The following is a 17,810-nucleotide window of genomic DNA, read 5'->3' as shown; positions in this document are numbered from 1 at the left end:
GCATTCATCTAAAATCCAGCAGTGTAGTTTTTAGAGATCTGAGGTCCTAAGTTATCATGCTGGAGCAGCTGAAACAAGTACAGGAGATCAAATATTAAAGCAGATGGGTCAGGGTGAGGCTTGCTGCCTCACAAGGGCTTCTGAAGCTTTCTGCACTGCTGCTGACTTCTGCAGAAACTACATTATCAGATCACATTTTGCTGCATGTTTGGAATTATTGCTCCATCATGTCATGAGTGTCTCTTGGAGTTGTGGTTTGCCATTCCCTTGCAGTGCTTCTGCACTGATGCTGTGTAAGGAGCATTTCCAATAATGAATAACCCCTGATTTTAACATAGTGTTATTTCAAAGGTTAGATTGTCTCTGTGACAGCTTGACATTCAAGGATCACAAAGCTTCCCCATAACAACACTGCATGGAATGGTCTAATTATGCTCTGACAGGCCATCCCACAAAACAATTAGGTGGGACTGGAGGTATTTTGTCATGTTGCTGTGTGTGCTACACGTCAAAGACAGGAAGGTAGGAGAACTTTAAAAGTAACAAAGCTTTCATGGCTGCTGATTGTTAATGGGGTAACCTGCCTGACTCCTTTCCCCTCTTCCTCCCACTCCCCAGACTGAGGGTGACTTGTACCAGCTGAGGGTGTGTTTTTTAAAAACTTTATCCCTCTGCTTTTAGCTATGGCAAATCATTTAGGAAAATCCTTTTAGTGACAAAAGAATTCGGACCAAGTGCACCTAGGGAAAAAAACGCAGCACATTACTTTCCTGTAATATTTATTGATATGTCTTGGTGTCTTCCTTTGCTGTGTTGCTGTGCTCAAGACTTACTGCTGTGAGTCTGGCTCTCTCCTTGCTAGCACACCCTGTGCTCATTTACACTGGAAGTAAAATGGTGCATTTCTGCCTTTATAGCAACATATTGTTCCCATGGTGTTTTAATTTAAAGAGGAAGGCTGATGAAGCTGGCCAAGGGAGAAAAGAAGCTTCACAATGCAGAGTGGCTGTGGTGCCCAGGCCATGGAGATTTCTGGAGGAACGACAGGAGAGACATCCCCCATCATCCAGAGCACCAAGAGCTGTCACCCACTTCTGGACCCAAGCCATCCTAGGCAAAATCAGGTAAAATCTGAGCTCTCCCCTGTTCCAGCTGTCTGTGGTTCAACCCAGGAGGTAAGTCCAGATCATGTCACCCCAGGGAAGAGCATCACCATGTTGCACAACCATGTGCATGCTGAGGCTGTGTAGCCTGGAGCAGCTCTGCCTAAGGCCACCTTGCTACCACCCTGGGGTGCTCCTCAGCTCATTTTATGCCAGTGCAATGCCAGAGTGCAAGTGCAGAGGGTGTTTTCATCTCAGGACCTTCTATGCTCAGCTGCAAGCTAAGCAAGTGTCCACAGACAAGGCAGCCTTGCTCTGTGTCACCTCCATTGGGTTTCCTTCTGGCAAAAGCTCATTTCCAGGAGTAGGAATAAAGAAAAAGAGTGAAGTCCCTGGCTGTAGCCCTTTCCAATGGGTGGGTCTAGGGGGAGCTTCCCTGCAGCAGTTTAATTGCTACATGTACAGTGTTGATCCCACAGGCTCCCAGCTCAATGCCCTTGCAGGGATGTCTTCTTTCATTTTGGAGTGGGTCTCACTTCTATGCTAAATCCTGATGAAATGCTTCATAAGAAAAGCACCAGCAAGGCCAAGCTGATATTTTTTCCATGAACTGTACCTTTCAGCTCATTGCTTCCTCCTCTATTATAATTTAGAATGTCATGTTCTTGGCAGTAATTACATGTATATTATCATAAAGGTTTTGTTGATTAAAACACTATAATGCATTATTTAAAATGGCTCAAATATTGTCTCCATTAAGATAAAGGGATTATTTAGTATAATAGAATGCCACTGAGCATTTATATGGCATTCTTCCTCTTCAAAGCACTTTCATGATGTTAATCTAGTAAAAAAAGTCTTCTCTAAAAACTGGAAGAGAGCAAGGGTCAAGGTTACATCTCTCAGGATTTAACATTTCATAAGCCTATGCTGAAAAGCTGGAATTCTTCAAAAAGGCTTCCTAACTAATTTTGTTTAGAAGGAAAGAACCTGACCTGTTTCACATGCCTGCTATGCAGAAAAATGGTCAAACCCTCTGATCAAATCTCCAAGAGAAATAGTTTTCTGTTTTAAAGAGCCCAAAGGCAAGGCTCTGAGTGGCCCTGAGCATCTGGAACTGTGCTGTGGAAGAAGAAACACTGAGTCATTCTGAGCAAGAGGATGCATAGATTCTTCAGCACCTTAAAAAGGTACAGGAAAGTGGTTTTTTTTTAAAAAAAAAAAAGCATATTTAATTGCTTTTCAAATTATTATCCTTTGTCCTTGGTAAATGCCAGGTTAGAAGATGCTTCATACAAGAAGTTATCTTCCTTTTTAAAATAAAGTTAGTTTAAGCTTATCAAGAAAATTAATTGCCATTGCAATGTACCATGGAAAAAATGCTGAAGACAGCTGTGAGGCTGTAACTCTCCTTCTGGATACAAGAATAAGTTCTTTGCCAGGGTAGTAATTATCTCAGCATCTGTCTCTTCCTTTCCCTGCTCGGAGAGAATCGAAAGCCCCTGACAAGGTTTGCAGATCAGTAAACACAAGGGAATTCTCAGCCTCTCTCTCCGAGGACCAACATTTACTTCCTTACCTTCCCATAAGCTCATTCCCTTTCCTTCTCTCTGGAAATTGAAGTCCTGTGCTCAGGGCTGGGGTGTCTCCCCCTCACCACCAGCCCCAGATATGGGTGGGTGTTTGGGAGTCCCCTTTGCCATCACTGCTGGGTTGGCAGGAGGTGGCTCCAGAGTGGGATTCAGCCCTACAGGGCTCTTGGATGGGTGCTGGCAGGAGAGAGATGTGCACGTGGCTCTCACCATCAGCAGCTCTTCTCTGAAAGGCTCTGCTACAGCTCCTGAACAGTGGTTGTAGTGGCAGACACCCAACCCTGCCACCAGTACTTTCATTTTACACCCTTTTCCTGCTCACCCGAAGGCAAGATGCTCTTGGACCCAATGGAGAAGGGAGTAAGAAGCCCAGTCTGCTCCTCCAGCAGTCCCGTGCTCTGTCTGTCCCATCTCTGAGAGAACCATATCCTCACAGGGCCACCTCCCAGCCTTTGTGCCAGATCCTGGGGCAGCTAATCCTCACTGCTCAGTCTCTGATCCATGCAAACGTCTAAATTTGTGAGCTCTCTTTACCTTGGGTGTGTTGCTCATGCTCTTGCCCATACAAAGAAACCAAAGCCTCCAGTGCTGCAGGATTTGCCCATTTCCCTACTGACACCAGCATCCTTTCCCCACCTCTGGCTGAGGGTCCTTTGGCACACCTCTGAAATGCTTCTCTCTTGCTCCCTGTGGCCAAGTGCTGTGTGTGAGGGCTGAGCTTCATTCATTCTTGGTCTCTGCTCTGTTGTATGAGATCACCAAAATAGACTCTGTCTTTAGTGGCTCTCCCTACCATCATTTCATGTGCTCTTTGTTTGCCCCTTGCTCCTCCTGGTCCAATCTGGAGTTCATTGTCCCACGTGCTGACAGCTCCACCATGATTGTTTTGTCCCATGGATAAATTGCATTGCTGGGCTGTGCCTTCATCCTTCCAGGTTATTGATCATACAAATTAATTAAACTGATTCCAGTATCGATCTCAATGGCAGTCTATATTTTGCAACCCAAACTGCTTTCATTTAACTACTCATTCTCATCAATATCACAGCCAGTTCTTTCTCCACTCGAGCAGCTCTGTCTATATAGCAGCCAATACCCATGTCGTGACCTTCCTGAGCAGCCCTTGTCAATTCTTCCTCTAGCCCAAACCCTTCTCTGTGGTTTTCTAGGGTTTGTTCACTTTCCCTTATGCTCCTTGCAGAAATCAAAGGGGCAATGCAGATGGTGCAGAGGGTTTAGAGATTAAAATAATTGTGGCTGGAAAGAGGGAAATGATTCCCTATATGCACAGCAGCTTTCTCTTTAAAAAGGAGCACTTGCCCATGGTGATTGTGGTTCAGCTTCCCAGGGCAGAGCTCTGCCTGTTCCAGTCAAGCTAAGAGGCAGGGTCTCTGGTGATATCTTGCTTCTCCTCAGAGGATAAACCAATATCTGTCCTCTCCTATTGCACTGACCTTTTATTGGCAATCAGAACATTTGTGTTCAGCAGAGGTGTCAGTTTGAATTTGCTTAATTCCCAGGGGTCTGATACGTCTCTTTCCCTCTAGTCCATAACGAGAGCCTTTCTGCCTGTTTCCAGTTTATCATGATCCTCTGCCTTGGGACTGACACTGCAAGATCTATTAATTTCTCATCGAGCTGAGTTTAAAGTGAAGACCCTCTTGTAACCCACTCATAACCTTCATGGGAGAGTGGAGTATCCTTGCCAATTATCTCAGAGATAGCTTTATAAACTCATTCCCTCCAAATATATTTTACAGCAGGAATAACTCATATGAAAAAAGATTCACCTTCCTTTCAGCAATGTCACTGGAGTCACAGCAGATTCAGAAAAAGTTGAAGCACTAACAGGAGTCGTATGAAAATCACGTGGACTTACTCCTTGCTTCTTGTTTTCCCTCTGCCACCCCTCCTGACTGTCAGAGCTCCCAGTCACATCTTGAGCAAAATAATCTACATTTCTAAGTCCTTGTGCCCTTTGACATAGTCAATTTGTCCTCACCTCCCTTCAGAACAAAAATAAATGTGAGACTTCTTCATTATCTTCCAAATGAGATGAGAAACTGAGGTCTTGACCACTTGTGATCATTAGAAAAATCCCATGACACTTCTTGCAAGAGCAAGACCATTAGCCCTGATGTCCTGGCACAACTCCAGTTTGGGTGATTATAATTACATTTTGCCTGCTTTTGTATCTTCAGAGGGATCATACAACTTCCCTCTCTTGCTGTCCCAGCCTGTCACATAGGGCAGCAGCTTCCCCATCCATGTGCTGGGAGTAAGGGCAAATTGAACCTGGGATGCTTCATCCAGGCAGGCTCTGAAGGAAACAGGTCATGGGCTGCTTCTTTCCCAACTCCATTTGCTGTTCTAGGTCCACAAAAGGAGTCTCCTGGCTCCATGCTGGAAGCCCCCAGTCCGTGACTGGCTGCAACCCCAGCAACTAATTCTGCTGCTTGCTGAAAAAAGACCCCTTAGGCAGTTTGCTGGTATCTCACCATGTTTTCTTGACCCTGGACATGGCTCTGCTATAAAAACCTTTTCACACACATTCATAGATTTCCATTCAGCCCATGACCACTTATATATAAGGGTTGGACTTGATGATCTCAGAGGTCCCTTCCAACCCAGCTGATCCTATGATTCTACGATATTACATTGGGCTGAATAACAGTTGCTTTCCTGTGATTGCACCCTTTATTTATGTTATGTTTTGAGTTTTTGAAGCCGTGCATTCCACACAAATAACCTGTCCACCTGCTCCAAGTGGAGGAGAAGGAGCCTTACTCACCTTCTGTATGTTTGTCTCTTGTACCTGTATCAAGGAGATGTCTGTCTGCTCTCTGTAACCCTTTGGAGAGGCAGATGCATGAGGTCCTAGGAGGACACTACACTTTTGAATGCAAGTTATGGGTCAAGATCCAACATTCACTGAAGCCAATGGAACTACTTCCAGTGCATACCGTGGTGTTTGAGTCAAATCCTAAGTCTATAAACAGCTTAGCCAGGGTTTGAGCCATGCTGAAGGAGAAGAAACAAACTGGTATGAATTATTCTTCAGAACTGCCTCGAATGGGATTAGGTATCTCTGTCCCTTTGAGGACGTGTTTCAAAAGCATTCATGGGGTGCCATGAGCAAAGCCTGATGCTGGGTAATGCAGCTGACACCCTATTTGTTGGCTATTCATAGTTTTTGGGGGGAGCCCTAGGAAACCAAGGACATCTCAGCTATGTATTTTCAGGTGCACATGTGGCAGAGCATTCTCATCACTAGGAGCTGCCTCTGATCATTTGCATTTAATGCAAACTGAGTTAGATATGGCTCTCCAAATCAGTGTTGATCAAAACATATGTGGGAGGAGGGTTTTTTTCCAGAGCAGCTACCAAAAATTATTAAAGATTTTTCTACAGAAAACATCGACTTCTCAAAAACAAAAAAGTAAAAAAAAAAAGGTTAAACCCGTGAAAGACAGCATGAGCTGGGAGCCCAGTTCCTTTGTAGTCCCTCTCCCCTTGGAGGGGTGGGATGAGGAACCACTCTGCTCCAGAGCTGCTGCACGCTGGCACTGGTGCTGGGACTGCAAGGCAAAGCTTGGAGCTATGGATCTGCTGCCTCTGGACATGCTGAGAACCAGTCCTGCTCTTGAAGACCCTCAGATTTTCATTTTATATCCAGAGTTTTGGTGTCAGTTCGTTTGGTCAGAGATTCTGGCTTTTTTGCCTGTGTTTATTTGTCTGTTCCCCTGGCTCAGTATACATTTCATTTCCCTGGCTCCTCTGGCATTTCTTTGAAGTCTGATTAGAGCAAATATGCAAAGTGCCTTTCCTTGTGGGAAATTCCTTCTGCAGACACAGGGGTGCCAGCCTGGCTCTGGAGCAGCCAGCCCAGGGGGAACGGGCTTGGGGGCTTTGTCACTGCATCCCTGCAGAGCCAGGCATCCCAGACAGGATCCACAATGCCCATTCCCATCAGCATCCTGTCTGGACTCACATGCTGAGCTCAGCACCACACAGGCATTCCCAACAGCACCATCCAGGCATTCCCAACAGCACCATCCTTGCCATGGTGCAATGTGGGGACAAGCAGTGGCAGTGCTGGCACCCAGGAGGACACCCAGGGACACCAGAGCCAGGGCAGAGCAGGGCTCCCTGGCTCAGTGCTGGTGCAGGCTGCAGCTTTCTGTGCAGGATGATGAAGGGCAACCCATGGGGGCTGTGTCCCTGTAGAAGATGAGAAAGCATTTCCCCTCAGGGATGCTCTTCTCTCCTGCTTATTCTGAGGAGGCTCCATGCATCCAGGGCATCCACAGAGAGGGTGAGTGGGCAGAGTCACAAAGAATCCTTCACTGGGCTTAGAAAGCCACTGCTCCTGTTGTGCATAAAGATATTTTGGCATTATTTCTCCCTGGTCCATCCTGGAAAGGCCAAATACTGTAGCAGAGAAGAATGTGGAGAAACAAAAGATATTTCTCCCTAATCCAAGTGTCACAGGAAAGGGCTCAGGCTGCAGTAAGCTCTCACTCCCCTGTCTCTATATGTAATTAAGCTTTACATTAATATCAGATGAAATTAAGGCTCAAAGCTTGTTCCCTATTAATGGTGAGGGTGGTTGCTGTAGTGTATATGCATTTAAAGCAGAGTTGTACCTGCTGATCTTGATGAATGAGTCATTTGTGCTCTGAGTTTTCTTTGGAAATGAAGAGGAGAGTACACAGCCCTGTTGCTGATAAGGAATTCTGTTATTTTCTGTTCTGTAGCCATTTCTCCAGGAAGCCCTTGCTTCATTTGCATTGCTTTTTTAACCTTATATGCTCAGTGGGCCCAGGCAAGGCTTCTTTCTTCTTGAATTAAATGTAATCAGGCTGAGCAGCGAGGAAGAAATGATGAATGAGGACATCATTTTGGAAAACACATATCTCTTGACTGCTTATCTCAATGACATAAGAGGACTTGAATACAGTATGGAAAATAAATGCAGATGGGGGTTCAGCATCTCATGCTGGAGAATAATAGCTGAGAGGGCTAGACTTGGCCAGAAACTATTTATTTTTTAGAGCGTTGCTGTTGTAATTTATAAAGGTTAATCATGAAAACTTTAATTCTCCTGCAGGGAAATGGCTGAAGAACTCTGGCATTTGTCACACTTGCAGCAAAAAGGGATCATGACAATGAAAGAAGCAACCTTGCAGGGAGAGCCTGTGCTGACCCATCCAAAAGGACATCACCATCCTTCCTACCTGCAACCAACTCTGCTGCTGGGGCTGGACCCAGCATGGGAGAGCTTTAGGGGCAAGGATGGGGGGCAGGAGGGTGCATACAAGGAGGTGATGTGTCAGGAGACAGAGGACTTGCAGAGCTGTAGTTACAGCAAGGAGCTGCTGTCCTTCAGGGAGGACAAAACCCTTCACTGGATAAAGTCCCCTCACCTCCCCAGGAACTCATCTCCTGGCCACCCTCCCAGGCTGGCAGCAGCGACTCAGTAAATGTCACAGAGCATGAAGTCTCTAGAGGGCAAAAGGAAAAAGGGACTCAAAATAAAACTTCATGAAGTGGAAGAACAGTGAGGTTGTTTCATCATTTCTGAAGCTGCACTTTTAGCCCAGGATGCATTTATTAATGGCCCTATAAACCAGGTGAGTAAGGAGAAGGAGAAATGGGGAACACTTGCCAAATAATTTGCTCTTCAAACACTCCAATGTACCACTGCAGTTATTTATTTGTAATGTGGCTTCCTCTAGATGGAATAAATCTGATAAAGTCTAGCCACGCAGAGCTCAAATAGCATTTGAGCCAGCTTGTTCAACACAGGTCAGTGTGTAATTATGGAAACATTCACATTTTAATCTGGAGCAGAACAGGCCACTTGCCATGAAAAAGAGTGAACTTTTTTTTTTACTGATAATGTGACTTCCATAAGAAACAAAGTGCCTTTGCAAATTCAAGTAATCAAGTCATGGCTGTGTTCTGGTGGGGAAATGCTGCTCTGCACAAGAACAAGGAGTTCAGCACAGCCCAGAACAGAGAGAGTCTGTTAAGGGAGTATTAATTATAGTAAATAAAGATGGCAGAAAAAAATCAGTGTTTAGAAAATAAATGGAGGGCTGGGCCCAACTCAACCCATGTTCAGCCCTAAACAACTCTCAGACTTTGAATATTTGAACTTTGAGATTGGAGACAGTCTTTGGTCCTAATTGAAAATGCTGATGAATGCAACACAATGCAGTTTACCTGACCTCTATGTCAAGCATATTTCATTGCAGAAAGGGCCTTGAACACTGTGGGACTCCTGGCCCACCCACCCACGGGGCTGTGCAGTAAATCAGCTTTCATTACAGCTCATTGCCCAGAGCAGCCAGATTCATCCTGGAGCTGAGGGAAACATCCAGCAGTGTCTGGATGTGGGGGAAGAAAAGCTCTGCTTAGCAATTTGAGTCCTACATGACTTGAATTGAAGCAGGTATTAATTAGTGTCTCTGTTTATTGACATTGCCATTAGGTTCTCCATTAATTCACAGAGTGGATGTTTTTCCTTGCTGATGGAATCCAGGTATCAGGCTCCTCCAGGTCCTGGGATGCAGCCTGCCCCCAGCAGCACTCCTCACCCCACTGGTGGGCAAAATCCACAAATGCAACTGCTGTGAACAAGGTAAAAGCAACATTAAATTACATATTTATTCTTGGTGACCTCCCTCATTCTGGGGAGAGAAAAATTAGAGCTACCCCAGTCTGGTGTTAATTTGCAATTGCCTGTGGTGCTACGGGGGTGCTGCAGCCCAAACACTGAGAGCACCTGGATGTAAAGCATTGATCTGGCCACTTGTAGCCTTTGAACAACATGCAACTTTGGCTCTCCCAGGTGATAAGGGGTGGGATGATGTTAAGCTGGAGAAGGGCCCAGGAGCACTTTTGTCCAAAGCAACAGCAGCAACCCCGCCAAGCAGGCATTTGGCATCCTCTGACTGCAGGCAGTGAAGGAGGGCTGGAGGATTTCATTTAGAAAGCCTGCAGGTCCCTGAAGAATGGATGCTTAGGCTGATTGCAGAATGATGGATCAAGGTTTAGCAAGGCAAACTGAGAATTGGGACTGAACTGGTTTTGGAAATCCTTCAATGGCCTCCTTACAGAAAATGTTTTGTTTGGTATTTTTTTAACTTGTTTTTTTTTTCTCTTTTTTCCCATTTATTTATTTATTTTAGATTTCACTTTAAAAGCATTTGATTTCCAGTTTTCTTTTTGGTCACCCCTTGTTTTCTGATTTAGTTTGGCGAGGATGTCTAAGTAGGTCTGCAGTGCCACAGACCTGAGGTGGTGTTCCACCTGCCACAAAACCACTAAATCTAGGAAACTAACCCTGAAATATAGAAACAGAATGGAGACAATGGCTGGACAAAACACTTCCTAGGAAAAGAGGTGGTGTAAACCTCAAAAACAATGAGCTCTTTGCCTTTAAGATGGTGTGTGGCAAATGAGAGGATACCTCACTGGGAGCTCCTGTCCTGCTGCCTTTGGCTCAGCAGTGACACGGTGGCTGCTGGTGCTGAGCCTTGGCCTGTGTACAGGGCTGTCCTTGGAGAGATGTTGCCCTTTCTCTTCCATCTGTAAACTGGGAATAGAGATAGAGCCTGCAAATTGGAATGGGGTAGGGGATGCTTCTGACAATACTGATTTTCAGGACTACTGCATGAGGATTTCATTGATCACACAATAAATGGCAAGGAATTATATATGAGAAAGGGAACTTCTGGCTTGTAATACAACCTTTTCAGAAGTACCAGAGAAACCTGTCAGCTGTTCATCCTTCAAAGGGGGCTGCTGCAGAGGCCAAGGGCTCCTCACTTGCATGCAGAACAAAACCAATGTCTGTGAGGTATGAAGGGGAAATAGCCTTCCCCTCTGTAGCTGCACCCTGGTCTTTAGATTGCATCATATAAACCAGCTCCACCAACTAAATGTAGAGTGTTCTGAAATACTGAGTTTGCTTTGGATCAGTTCACAACCAGATTGCTTTTATTTTGCTTCATAAGAAGTTGAGATTGGAGATGTATAGACATGTTACTCTTTGTTTGCACTGCCACCCTGGCAAGGGAAAAATGGTTGCTTGGGGTTTTCAAACGTTCTCCAATTATTTTCCTAAACTTGTTTGGATGAAATAGTGTTGGTTAGCTATAATTAGCTGAAATAATAAACTGGCAGAAGGTTGGGGTTGTTTCCTTTTGGAAGAAAAAAGACTGCAGTGAGCTCAAGACAGTTGGCAGGAAGTGTAATGCTCTGATGTGAACAGTTTGGGGCAGATCACAGACTGCACCCAGCCCCAGGGGGCTGTCCTGGGTGGAGGGACCAGTGCATTCCCGGTGCACTGTATCCCCCATGGCCTGAGGTTTTCCATTCAGCTCTTGCACAGGCAGTTGTGCTGGAGTGAGCGTGATACCTCTGCAGAAAGAGAAGTTTCCTGGGAGGTGAAGGGAGCTGCAGAAGAGCACGATGCGTCAGGTCTGTGTGTTCCTAGCACCAAAATAAGCCAGCTTAGGTTCTCCTTCTCTTTTTCTTACCAGCATCGTTCTCCAGACTGACTGAAACCTTTCTCCAGTGAGTGCCAAAGGACAAACCCATGATGCACACAAACCGAAAGGAGAGATGCTCCCAATATGCAGATGCTCCCATGAGTAGCACTACAGCAGCTCCAGAAATTCCTGGCATTATGGGCAACTCAGTTCTCTCCTTAATCCTTCCTTCAACCCTTGAAGCAATTTGGTGACTTTATCACTCTCCTCAGGAGGAGACATGGGGCACATTTGGGGCTGTTCCTTGGGACATTCCCAGTCTCCACATTGCAGCATCTGCTGGTCTCAAGGACCAAGCACAGAAATTGCCCTGTGACACACACAAACCCCCATGTTTGTGTGTGTCCTCTATTGCCTATGTTTAATAAAAAAAAGCAAACAACAGTCTAAGCACCAAATGCTGCAGACTACCAAAAATAATCTAAATTTGAGTCAGCTTTGGAAAAGGTGTGTGGGGTTTTTAAACACTTCCGAATCTGACAGTACCAATTTTTATCCCTGACCTCTACAGCAACCCTGACTTCCTTTCCACCTCTCAGCATACCCTCCCTGTGCAATAACCTCTGCTCCTCCATCCTGCCTGAGCTGTGTACACTTGGATAGTGGATCAATCACCATAATAGCTGTTGTCTTCCAGGTTTATTAATGCTTTCCAACTGAATTTCTGTTTTCCTGTTAATAACCCTACCAGTGGAACACTTTTGTGGACATGCAATTATTCATGTGACAAACTTGCCACTCGAATGGTAGTGGGTAATTAGTAAGCCTTGGATCCAACTAGAAGGAAGTCATTTTTAATTTCTGCAACAGGCTAGAAGATGGGATTATTTCACTGCAAAACTGTCTTCACTCAAAGCAGTGCTTAGGAAGGAAGAGCAGCTGAGGTATGTGATATGTGAAAGGAATGAGAGAGGCACAAGTGCCACCCATAAAAATTTGTTTGGCCCCAGAGTTCATATTAGCAGGCTGGTACTTGCACTTGGACTTGGAGAGCTGCAAGCAAAAGGAGAAGAGGTCTGAAAGGAGGGGGGCAAAGAGAAACTCAGGGTTTGATCCAGCTGCTGCTGGCAGGAGTGAGGAAAAGCTGTGCAGAAAGAGATGTGTCACAATGCTGGAGCATTAAATTCCTCTGGGGCTTGTGTGGGTCAGGCTTGTTCCTGCCATGGCAGCAATGCTCCTGCAGCAGTGGTGGGGAGTTTGGCAATGGAGAAAACCAGGCTGGGATTATTTATGCTCCTCTTGTGATAGCATAACTGCAGGTATCACTTCACTAGCTCAGCTAATAGCTGCTATCTGTCCTCAGCAGTTCTCCCTAGCTGTTGGTAGATAGGCAATGCTCAGGACTAGATACAACTGCTGGGCACAGCTCAGAATCCCTGTGGTAGAGATATAGGGCTGTCTATGGACAGAAGATAGTACGTGGTCTTTTGCATTGTTGTCCTTTGTCATTTTAGAGTCTATGGTACATTTGGCAGTCAGAATAGTTGGCAAAGCAGGGACTCATCTCTCTGCTTCAGAATAGTGCAACTTGACAGCTCAGCTTATCATTTACCACTCATTTTTTTGGATGTTAGAATTTGAGAAGTTTAAAAATTAAGAGTCTGATTGCTTTAAAGTATGGTCTTAACTTGTGGCTTTTTTACATTTTATTTACTGGCCCCAGGCATAATAACAGAGCTATCCATACAGGCAGTGTCAGTATTTTTATGCCAACTTCCAGGGTAAAAATACCCTGAACTCCTTATTCTGGAGAAGCCAGCACCTCTTGCAAATGCAGCATTTCTAGGGCCAATGTATTCCTCTTCCAGACAACTGAATATGGAAAAGAATGCAAAACATCCTGAAAGAGCAGAACCTGTCAGTTATCCCTCAGTGACTGCCAGTATCAGAGAGGATGCACGCAGAAGCCAAACACAGCCATCTTCATCCAGCCACTTGTGTGCCCAGCTTAGAGGCAACACCTTGGGATATAGGATGCAAAATCCTCTCTGGGATGTGCATTAAATGGCTGGCTTTGCAGTTGAATGGAGCTGCTATGGGGTAAAGTGGGGCCATTGCCAGCACATGTGATGCAAGAGGCCAGACAAGGCACAGAGGGGCCAGGGATCCTGCAAGCCCTCTCAAGGCTCCTCACCAGTGATGGGACACCTTCAGCCCTCACAAGAGCTGGATGTAGGGTTATCTTTGGGGAGTCAGGTGTCCCAAGTGCTACAGTGCACCTCTGACTGCAGCTTCTGCAGGAGCTGCCCCTGACCTCATCCCACAGGAGGACTTGGGGGTTGCTGGCTTTGGCTGTCCAGAAGTAGGGCTGACACTGAAGTTATGTTGTGGAAGCAACACAAGTTATGAGGCAAGTTGGTTATGGCAGCAAGGGGCTGCTGGCAATGTTTCCCACCTTTCTGCACTCACCATGCCAAAAAATTCGTGCAGGGATGTAAAGACCCTGCCAGCAACCTCTTCCGTATCCATCTCATCCAACACCAGTTGGATCTCACCCAGTAATGCATGATAAATGCATCAACCTGCATTCATGGTTACAATCCTGACCATGCCACAGTCAGCAGCAAGCACCCATCAATCCACTGGAGTCACTTTAGGCTGCTTTTAGTCTATTTGTTTCATTATGCTGTTACAGCTTTCCTCAGACACTCTGCTAATTAACTCAATCCCATCCTTGCAAGTCCTGGCTCCCACATCATCTCCAGGGTTTCCAGTCCAAGGAATTGTAACAGATCATTTATCCCAGGGGGTTTAAATGGATGCTTTTCCAAGATGGAGTTATAGGCAGAGGCAACACGATTGCAGAGATGCATTCAAGTCTCTAATTCAGTGTGTCGAATCAGAATTTGTATAGATTTTAAATAATTCATCACTGGGCTTCAGTATATTTAGCTATCCAAATTAGGAATCTGGGATTTTGTTCTGCAGAGAGCTCCTGTGTGTCATTGTCAGAGGTCAGCTCTGCTGCCCATGTCCACATGGAGGAGTTCAGACAAATTAAGTTGGAGGAAGTGACTGGCAGCAAAAGATACAGGAAAATCTGTGACACATAATAATGTTATGAGAGCCTCTAGGTAGCTGTGGACTGGGTGATGCTTGTACATGGTCCAGCAGGTTACACACTGCTGAAATGTTGGGAGACTTAGCAAAGAGCATTGCCTGGGATTGCAGGGTTAGATTGCAGGGTGGACTTCAAGGCATGAGCTTGGGGGCTGTCTGTGTGTTGTCCCCTGTGCTGTATGTGGATTGCAAAGCACTGGCAGCAATGGGATGCTCTTGCTCTTTGCTCTGTCCAGCTTATAACTATAACACAGCCAACATGGACATTCACACCCATCAGCAGACACAGCAGCAGTGGTGGACTCTCAGTCACAGCTGGGAGAGACCTCAAGTTTGGCAGCTTCTCAATGCTGAGCACTGCTGCAAAGGGTCGGCTCAAAAATATCAAGCCATAGCTTCATTTTGTAGCTGCACAATTTCTGGTCTGGATCTGACTTCCTCCCTTTGCTGACCCAAGGAAGTCCTCAAGAAGGTGATCTCGTAGTGATGAATTGGGAGGGGTCTGTGTGCATCATCTCGAGATGGTGAGATATCCCAGCCACAAAACAAGCTGGAGCCTTTCATCCACAACATATTGTATTTACTGGAATCCCTGGCATTCAGGAGGGGGTTGATTTTACAAGGTCTCAAAACCTATTCACCTTGAGAGGAGCAGAAAGCACTCAGCACCTCTCCTTGGAGCTCAGCACACTGCACAGGGTTGAAACCTTTTGTCTCCCTTGTTTCTATGCATTTCAGTCACATTATACAGAAGTTCTGAAGAACATCCAATTACTTACTGCACAATTATAATCATATTTGTATACCTATAAGTAGGTCACCAGTCTCTTAGGTTAATCAATTATAATGAAGCTCACACCAGTTTCTTTCATAAATCATCGGCTTTTAGTGTATCCACTGAGATAATGAAGGAAAACCATCTAATTTTGATCAAATTGGAATGAAATGTGAACGTGCATAATTTGCTCTTATGAAGTGTATCTAATGTTCTTTACATCTGTATTTATTTGTGCTGTTTCATGCTGCATGACACTTAAGTGGCAAAAAACACAGAGGTCGCTGCACTTAAAGCTAAATGACCCAGAGAATACAATTTATCTACATTTATTTTACACTGTTTATCATGACAAATATTTTAATAACCCACTTCTGATGGCTGATGCTCCAATTACCAATCACACTGAAACCTGAGGCTCGACAGCAAGATTGTTTAGTGTGCTGCAAGAATCTTTAGAAGAGCTGTTTTGCCACACAAAACTAAGCAGTTAAGAGAGAAGGGGGACTTCCCTGAGGCTGGAGGATGTGAGGGCTTTGGGACATATCTGGATGCCACAAAATAGTGAATGTCTGCTGAGCCACTGACACTGGAGATGCATCCTCGGCCACCTTGCCAGGGCTGTGGCAGCTGCATCCTGAGACATCTTCATGTCCTGGCTAGAAAGCCATAGCCAAGCTCACAAAGTGCTGGTGACAGCCCTGCTTTGAGGGGTAGGTTGAATGAGAGGCTCTGGAGATCTCTTCCCACTGACAATGCTGTGATCCCATGCTTCAGTACCCCTGCAAGGGTATTCGAGATGGGTGATGTGATGTGAACCCTTCCCTTCATAGCAAATATACCATGGGTTTTGACTGTCAAAAGGTGCAGCCTGATCCCTCATCACCTTACTGAGAGATGCACCAGTGACAGCAGGGAGCTGGAGGATCTGGTATCAGCAGATACTATTCCTTGCATGGCTGTAACCTCATTGCAAACAAACTCCGTGTCTGGGTGATGTGTTGGCTCAGACCCCTTACACAAGCCACTGTCCCCCATTCAGCCCCTCATGGAGTAATTATAATGCAAACCAGCCTTAGCTTGCTGCCTGCATGGATGTCTGACATCCCTTGCATCCCTAAGCATCCCTTGGGCTGCCAGCCTGGAAAATGCCAGCTTTGGAGAGGTGGCAATGCAGGCAGTGGGTCCTGAAAGAAATCAGTGTGCAAATGAGTCTGAGAGAGAGCTGCTGGGACTCACCTTCCACAGAGTTACTGACTACTATTGGTCAGGAAATAGATTCTGCTAAACTGCTGGCTGGCTTGGACAAGTGGAGAGGTTTTGTGCCACTTTCCAAAAAAGATCTGAAAGAACAGGTGGGCACCCAAGTTCAGGTTTGTGAGATGGCAGCTCCATGGGGCTTCTCCATTTTTCATCACTGCTCTGGGCTGCAGGCTTGCTCTGGGTATTCTGTACCTTAGGGGTCTCTTCCATGGTGTGAGAGAGCTCCACATCCCTCAAATGTCTCTCTGCAAGCTAACAGGGCTGCATTGCATGGGATTTCTATTCCTGCATGGGCAGTCTGGCTGCATTAATTTGCTCTGGATCTCTTGTGGACAGAGCTCTGTGTTTGGAGGCTGGGCAGCCCTTAGGGAATTTTGCAATGTGACTACTGAAAAAAGCTGTTTTCTGGGTGATGCATCCTACAGCAGTGATGCAGGGCAGCAGATCTGGGCTTGACATGGGTCATGGTGCTGCTGAACTCACTTCTTCTGGCCCAGACCACTGCCCCCAGCTCCCCGTGGCTGAGCATCCCTACAGAGAAGGATACTGCTGGGAGAGGATCTTCTGCTGGAAACCTGCAGGGTGGAAGGTAGGTGCTGACATGCCATCAAACCCAAACCTGCTCATGAAGGGGAGCTGGCAATAGACCTGGGTGGAAACTGGTGCTTTTTTAATTTTTTTTTTTTTATTTTTTAATTAACCTGAATCACAACCTTCTGCTAAAAATCTCCATATTTTCAGAAGCAGCTGCTAACTTAGAAATGAGCAGTGTTTTCAAACCCTCCTGTGGGGGTTTGTGTGTGTTTGTGTTTTGCATTAAAAAAAAAAAAAAAAAAAAAAAAAAAAAAAAAAGTTTTACACCTGAACTGGTTTCTGTTTTTCTCATGGAAAAAGCAGCAATTTTTATCCAGAGGATGCTTGCTCCATGGAGCTGTTTGCTTTTGACAAAAAAACGTTGCTTTGTTTCTTGAAATTGTTGACTTTGTTTACTAACAAAAAATACTCCAGCTACTGTGACTTGGCCACGTGGGAGTCTGGGCTCATTATTAATGGAAATGTTTGCTGGATTGTTTGTGGTAACAGCAAGACCCCTTGACCCATCCATGGGCCCATTGGTCTGAGGCATTGTGCAGGTTCTTTTGCAGATTTGGCAACTGTGTCCAGGTGCTGGGGTGAATGGGGCAGGGAGGGCACCCAGCATCCTTCATGCCCTACACTCACAGCCATGGGCAGTGGTGCTGGCACAACCCTCCATGGTAGCTCTGCCACTGCTCAGCTCTGCTTTGGAGAAGTGTTTGTGTGGATTTACATGTGTCAGGCTCCCATTTTAGCAGGGAAATGTGTCAGTAGGTCTAAAGTGTTCTGATTGATTTACATTCACCCGTGCGGGTGCCTCAGACCCAGAGGTAGATAAATTGTGGTTTAATGCTTTATTTATGCTGTCAGAGAATTTAAT

The 17,810-nt window shown here is 45.6% G+C and overlaps 1 long non-coding RNA gene across 1 annotated transcript; it reads left to right on the top strand.

Annotated features, from left to right (window-relative positions):
• Positions 1–219: 219 nt before the first annotated feature.
• LOC139802612 (uncharacterized) lies at positions 220–11,324 on the top strand. The gene is made up of 4 exons (XR_011728714.1): positions 220–1,124; positions 7,806–8,328; positions 9,211–9,341; positions 11,248–11,324. It is a non-coding gene; the product is annotated as an uncharacterized lncRNA (long non-coding RNA).
• Positions 11,325–17,810: the final 6,486 nt, after the last annotated feature.

Source organism: Heliangelus exortis, chromosome 14, assembly GCF_036169615.1.
Source record: "Heliangelus exortis chromosome 14, bHelExo1.hap1, whole genome shotgun sequence".
Classification (NCBI taxonomy): domain Eukaryota; kingdom Metazoa; phylum Chordata; class Aves; order Apodiformes; family Trochilidae; genus Heliangelus; species Heliangelus exortis.
Note: the sequence above shows the minus strand (reverse complement) of the source record. Positions and strands in the feature narration are given on the sequence as shown.